This window comes from Pteropus alecto, unplaced genomic scaffold, assembly GCF_000325575.1.
Source record: "Pteropus alecto unplaced genomic scaffold, ASM32557v1 scaffold53, whole genome shotgun sequence".
Lineage (NCBI taxonomy): Eukaryota > Metazoa > Chordata > Mammalia > Chiroptera > Pteropodidae > Pteropus > Pteropus alecto.
Window position 1 is genome coordinate 2,694,908 of NW_006434366.1, and position 7,106 is coordinate 2,702,013.

Below are 7,106 nucleotides of genomic sequence, written 5' to 3' on the forward strand. Positions count from 1 at the left end.
GGCAGAGCCAATGGCAACAGCAAAGGCTTTGGGGGGTGTGGGGGGGTTGTGAACCTGCTTTCCAGGAGGCCCCAGGAGGGACGGAAGTTGGCACGGGGGTCATGGCAGTGGGTAGGCCTGGGGCACGGTCGCCTCTGGACCATGGGGAAGGGACGAGGTTGGCAGGGGCCGTCCGTGGCAGGACCTAGATTTTAATCTGTAAATCTGGGCCTTCATGTCTGGCCTGGACTCTGCCCCTTTGGCCCAGGTCGCAGTCCTGACTCTGAGCCCGGCTCGGGCAGGGGTGACTCACCTGGCTCTCTGCTGGCCGCAGCCCCCTCCGCTCAGTGTGCCATGGGGAACGGTTCACACTAAGGAGCTAAGGAGCCTGTCAGGCCTATGGATTCTCTACTGTGTGACAGGAACAAACCCCAGACAATCAGACGATCAGCCCTAAAGGTAAGGGCAGCTGTGCAAACCCAGGACCGAACCTCCCTGCCCCCCTGAGGCTTCCTCCATCCTCCACGTGCTAGTCCCTCACAGTGGAGTCAGCATCGTCTGACCGGGGTTCAAATCCTACCCCATCCCCCGTAACCACCGAGACCGTGAGTAAGTCATTTAATCACCTCCCGGAGCCTTGGTTCCCTCACCTGTGCAGTGGGCTAACACCTGTCTGCTCTCACAGGGCTGTGGGTGAGCACGAAATACGATAGGAGTAGTATCAGCTGATGCCGAGGGCCTGCTCTGGGCCAAGCACGTAGTAATTCCCTTACGTGCATTAACTCACTTCGTCCTCACATCGCCACGAGGGGACAGGGATCGTCATCAGAGCCAGCTTCGTGGAGCGGGCGGCCCGTGCAGTCGTGTACAAGGGCCCCACACTGGGTTATACGCTCAGCCATTGCTGTTTAGAAATACTTAATAATTTTCAGCAAGTCCCCCCACCCCGGCCCATCATCTTTCACTGGGCCAGGCCCATTCTGTAGAGGGTCAGATTACTATATATTCACTCATATGTTAAAGAAATGTTTATTCTATGGCCAAATCACCCTGACCACACCCGATCCCGTCTGATCTCGGAAGCTAAGCAGGGTTGGGCGTGGTTAGGACTTGGATGGGAGACCACCTAGGAAGACCAGGTGCCGTAGGTGGAAAAAAATAAAAAAATAAAGAAGCGTTTGATGGTCCAGGCAGGGCTGAAGGCCCGGGGCGGCGGACGGAGTGAGCAGGACAGAACTCCCTGCCGTCATGGAGTCCACTTCACATCACTAGCCGGATGAGGGAACTGAGGTTCGGAGAAGGTGAGTCACAGGGAATAAGGGGGTGCCCAGGTTCCAAAGAAGCTCCTAACCACAGTACCGTACCCTCCTTTAGCAAAAGGCTGGGAGGAGTTTAACGGGACACAGGGTAAGGAAATAGTTCTGCTCTCAGGGTTTAAACGTGTTAACTCGTGACGACACCCTCATTTAGAGACGAGGAAGTGGAGGGAGGCTCTGCGAGGTTAGGTAACTTGCCCGCAGCTGCTCTGCAGGTGAGGAGCCCAAGCAGACCGGCTCCGGCCGCCCCTGCACGGCCGTTAGAAATAACCATCCGAATACGGTGACTTTCCACCCTGATTTTCGTTTTTGTCTCGGGACCCGCCATGCACACGGCACGACCCAAATCGCTCTGTGTGGAGCAGAGAAATTAACCAATAAAGGAGCAGATTCATTCGACCTAAATGGTGACACCTCCAAGGCCATCCTCCCCAGCGGCCACCCCAGGTCTGACACCCCTTGTCCCTCCCCGGGCCTTGACTCCAGCCTCCCCCAGGGTGGAGAAAACAGGGCCCCATCTCCCAGTAAACAGGTCGGCTGGAGGGAGGGGGTGCCGTGGGGAGGGGCCGTTCGCAGCGATGCTTATCACCGAGTAACAGCTTTCCTCTCCCTCCCCGTGTGAGGACAGGGGGCCGCACCGTGTTGGGGTCCCACCTCCTGAGAGTCAGGCCGGCTTTCGGCCTGATAGTCGAGGGCTCTGGACGGGACCCCAGCCCAGAATGGCACTTCCCATGGGCTTCCCTGCCACCCGACATCCCTGTCCTTCACTCCTCATGCAGCGAACAGTTGTCGAGTGCCTGCCACGTGCCAGGCACGATTCTGAACCCTGGGGACACAGCAGAGAGCAGCACGGGCAAAGCCCCTGCCCGCAGAGGCTTCGGTTCTAGTCCCAGATGTCCCCACCCTCGGAATTCTTTCGATTGGGTGGCAGACTTTGGGAGTTTTACCTCATGGGGCACTGGATGTTTCCACTCTTAAATATTATAGAGTTTTGTGTAAGGGTACGGTGAGGGTACTTTTTAACGGTTTCGGGTAGGAGAGTAAATCTGGCCCCTCTTATTCCATTTTGGCCAGAATCAGAAGTTTTTCCTTATGAAAAAGCCTCCAGGCCTGCGAGAGGCAAGACCTGGAAGGTCCTCAGTTATTTCTACCTTCACGTGAACGAATTTCCAAGAGCCTTTCTGAAGCAGATAGCCATGGGGCATGAAGAGCTGGAAGATGCCAACGTAGGATGCAGGACGGGGAGATAAATGCACAAAGGCTCACATCACATTGTTCCATTTAAATTCACCACAGTCCCGCAAATCTGCCAGCAAGTCAAGTGCTTTATTTCCATTTTACGCATGCGTGAAGTGACGCTTGGACCGTTTCGATGACTGGCTGGAAGTCACAGGGCTCATTAAGACTCAGGGCTTCTGGCCTCCACGCTGGGCTCCTTCTCACACACTTGGGGTCGGGGGTCACCATCGGGGAGGGAGGGCAAAGGGCACCTGGGAGCCCGGCCCTCAGCTGACGCGGTTATTTCACACACCGCTGGCCTCGTCCCTTCTGTCTCGGGCTGGTCTGGGAAACGGCTTCGGCCTCCCAGGGGCACAGGGCAGTCCAGCACAGGTCTCCGGAGCCGCAGCCACAGGCAAGGAAGACCTGAGCAATGTGACACTCCCCGAAGGCAGGGACCATGGAGGGTCCAGTTACCCCTGGGGTGCCAGCGCCTGGGACAGCGCCTGACCCCCAGTAGATTCTCAAGAAATAGTCATCAAGTGACAAAACACGAGGCAAGGGATTTGGGCGTAGACAGACGACCAGGGACGCTCGCCTCAGTGGCTTCGTCTGTGAACTGGGGCTAGTCTGCCTTCCAGCGTTCTTTCCGTTTTGTTGATACAGTGCACGCTGTTTGTTTATCACTGCTCCATCCCCAGCGCCTAAATCGGAGCCTGTCACACAGTAGATGCTTAAGAAATATTTGCTGGGTGAGCGGAGGAGAATAAAGCCTGGGATTTTGGCGCCCGTGTGGTTAACAGCGAGGAATTTGGGGTCAGGCCTACGTTTGACTCCTGGCCCTGCCCCTTATTAGCTGTGTGACTTGAAAACGTCCCCGAGCCTCGGTTTCCCCAGTGCCGTAATGAGAAGGGTCTTGCTCTCTACAGCAGGGCTGTCTTGAGCATCAGGTGAGGTCATGTGTGTGAGGTGCGTAGTAGGGTTCCAAGCACAGACACAGTGCTCTAGTGTTATTGAAGTCCTCATGTGTCTAAGATGAGGGTGCATTTTTTTAAGGGTCATTTTTCTTCCAAAGGGCTTTTATCCCTGGGCTTCCCCTGAAAGACTCCGGAGGTCATTCTCCCGAAAGGTGAGGCCATAAGGAAGGTAAATTCCCGTTAAATCTCCCCTCCAGAGCATAGCGCTCCCTGCAGCCTGCGGGCCAGCGCCCTGGCCTGCTTTGCCCAGGCTGGATCCCGAGGCAGCTGCATTCACCACGGGGGGTGCCAGGCTCTCTGCTCCCAGCCTCGGTCCTCAGCAGCCCTTTGAAGCTGGGATGTGCCTTTTCTTGTCTTGCGGTTGGCTGGGCCTCAAAACTAACAAGCAGTCAGTTCCCTCGCCAGGGTGAAGTGGGTGCTCCAGAGATCAGCGGTGCAGATAGCGAGTGAAATCTAGTCCTCCAGCGAAGGCAGCCAGCAGATACAGTGACTGCCCCGAGCTCCGCCATCCCCTCTGCGGCTGACCCCCCTCCTTCGTGGGTCTGGTCCAGGTCTGGGTCTCAGCCACCTCACAGGCTGGAGTTCCGGGTCTTTCTGGCCTCCACGATCTGGGCCTGTGGACGCCATAAGTATAGGTCGATGTTTGCCTTAGAAACTTCGGTCATTAACAAGGGAAGATTCTGTGGCTTCGAAGAGGAGACAGATGAGGCTGACCTTGGTGTGGACGGCAGTTGAAAGCAGCGGGGCGTCCAGAAGACCGAGTAGACGGGTTTCTGACAGGGAGAGGGTGTGAGGATTCCGAAGATCAGGGAGGTGGGGTGCAGGGCGCAGGGAGAGCTTTCAAGGCACGAAAGCAATTACTACGTCGATCCGACAATAAAGAGACCAGACATAAGTGTCCATCTCTTTCTCTTGACGTACAGAAGTCCGACCCAAGTTTGAGGCTCATTCACTGCTCTCTTCTTTGCAGAATTTTCTGGAGTTTAAATTTCTCCAGGCCTCGCTACTCCATGGCTCTGCTCCCCATCTGCTCTTCTTCCCTGCAAGCTCTCCTTGAGCACGTGTGTCTGTGTGTGTCTGTGTGTGTCTGCGTGTGTATGTGTGTGTCTGCGTGCGTATGCGTGTCTCTGTGTGTCTATGTGTATGTGTGTGTCTGCGTGTGTATGTGTGTCTGCGTGCGTCTGCGTGTGTCTGCGTGTGTCTGCGTGTTTGCATGTGTATGTGTGTGTCTATGTGTATGCGTGTATATGTGTGTCTGCGTGCGTCTGCGTGCGTCTGCGTGCGTCTGCGTGTGTATGTGTATGTCTATGTGTACGTGTGTGTATGTGTGTCTGCGTGTGTCTGCGTGTTTGCATGTGTATGTGTGTGTCTATGTGTATGTGTGTATATGTGTGTCTGCGTGTGTCTGCGTGCGTCTGCGTGCATCTGCGTGTGTCTGCGTGCATCTGCGTGCGTCTGCGTGTGTCTGTACCTACCTGGCACGCTTTCGTCAGGCATCCATTCATTCGCTCATTCAAAAACAGGTGGAATAGTCCAGCGGTCAGGAGGGCACGGGAAAGCCGGGCAGCTGCTGGTGGTGCGGACACCGGCTGTGTAAGCCTAGGCCAGGCACCCACCTCCCCTCTCTGCCTCAGCCCTCTCACCTCTAAAACGAGCATAATAGTAAGAGCCTCGTAAGGCTGGGTGGCAGTCAGCTAAATGGACCCCCACAAAGAATTTGGAGCAGAGTCCGGCACCTAGTAAGCCCTCAATAACGAGGATATTCTTTTTTAGCAGACATTTATCGGGCATCTCAGTGACGTCCAGCACCGCGTGTGTAAATATTACTGGGCTTTTTGGGATAAAAGCTGATGCCTGCCTTCCCGAGCCCACGCTTCAGACTGCACACCGGCCTTTGGTAAGTTCCCTTATCTACAGGAGAATGTTCACTGATGAACCCATGAGGGAAGGACAATTATTCCTTCCCTAATCAGTGCTTGAACCTCCCAAGGTTGCTGCTGTCACGTCTTAAGGACCAAAGGCCTGTAAATGTCTCTGCCACTTACACACGGAATCCCACCCCCGCTTCCCCCCAGGAGCCTCCGTTTCTTCAGCCTGGCAGGTGGAGGGTGATGTCTGCCCTTTAAGATTTGCGGGGGCATCGTGGAACCTCAAACGCCTTGTGTCGTGCGGGGTGAGGATGGCATCCGTCGGCTCCACTGAGAGTTTCCTCAGGAACGACTTCTTGTCCTGCTGCAGGAGCACGTACTCGGGCCACATGCGGGGTCTCTGTCACTTCATCAATGAGCAGTTTGCACCGCGGACCCCTGTATGAGCCAGAACTGCCGTCATTGCAGGCAACAGAATCCTCTCTCCAGCAGCCTAGGCGCAAAGGAGAAAGGCGGGGGATGCATCTGGGGGTAACTCGTGCACACACAGGAGGAGCCAGGCCTCAGGGCCGCTAGGAGCTCACCTGCTCGCTCTCTGCTTCTGTCTTTCTGTCTCTGCCTGTCGTCTCCAACCCTTCAAACCAGCTCCTTCTGGGTGCCACCAAGAACATCCCATTTCCTCAGAGAGAAACTGAATTTTCTTACCTAGATCCAAGCCAAAAAATCAGGGAAAGATGCTGATTGGTCCAGCTTGGGTCATGTGTTTATTTGCGGGATCGATCAGCTGGGGGTGGCGCAGGGGTGGTGTCCATGACACAGCATGGACACAGCCACTAGGGCGTCTGCCCGGGTATCAGCACCCCACGAGGGAGGTCCCCACTTCGGCCCCTGAGAACGTCTGCTGCTCCCTGTCTGACCACTTTTGTCGTTCCCAGGCTGAATGAATGTCACCTCCCAAGTAGACTGCAAGTTCCGTCACAGCAAGAATGATGTCTCGGATACTATTTTCATTCTTCTTTTCCCTCCGCCCCTGCCCATCACGCACGGGGTGGCAATGTCGGTCACACTGCTAGTCCTGTGGTCATGGAACGTCCCAGATAAGAGATGGAAGAATTAGGGCACAGACACAGAGAGCAAGCTGCCCAAGGTCACGAAGCTGGTCCCTGCCCCGTGATTTCTGAGGCTCGCTCTCCCTCTCCCTCTCTCAGGGCTAAGGCTCCAGCGTCCTCATCTTTGCCTCCAAACAGCTCGTCCACTTCCCGCCTCCCCGGGCTTATCTCGTGCATTCTGTACCTCTTCAAGGTGGTGATTATTTTGATTGTGATTTTTATTGTCGCCTGAGGCGCCAGCCCTGGCCCTCTTCCCACGCATCAGAGATAAAGGAAACTTTGACTCTGCCTCCCAGCCAGGGCAACCTTCCTTCTCAAACCTGCCTCGCCTCAGCTCGTCTGCATCCGCGGTTCTGTTCCGGACACCGTATTCATTTTCTGGGGTGCTGCGACGAAGGACCACAAACCGGGCGACTCCCAGAACGGACGTGGAGGGTCTCAAGTCTGCGAGGCCACCGTGGCTAGGTTAGCGCCCCCCGAGGCCGTGAGGGGCGCTGTGTTCTAGGCGTCTGCCCAGCATCAGTGGCTCGCTGGCCACCTCTGCTGTTCCTTGGCTCGTAGATGCCTCGTTCCAACTTCCGCCTCTGTCTTCACCCGGCATCTTCCCTGTGTGCCCGTCCGTGTCCAAACTCCCCCTTT

At 55.9% G+C, this 7,106-nt stretch overlaps 1 pseudogene; it reads left to right on the plus strand.

The window, feature by feature from the left end:
• The first annotated feature begins 1,011 nt into the window (after positions 1-1,011).
• LOC112477574 lies at positions 1,012-1,130 on the plus strand (annotated as a pseudogene).
• The last annotated feature ends 5,976 nt before the right edge of the window (positions 1,131-7,106 follow it).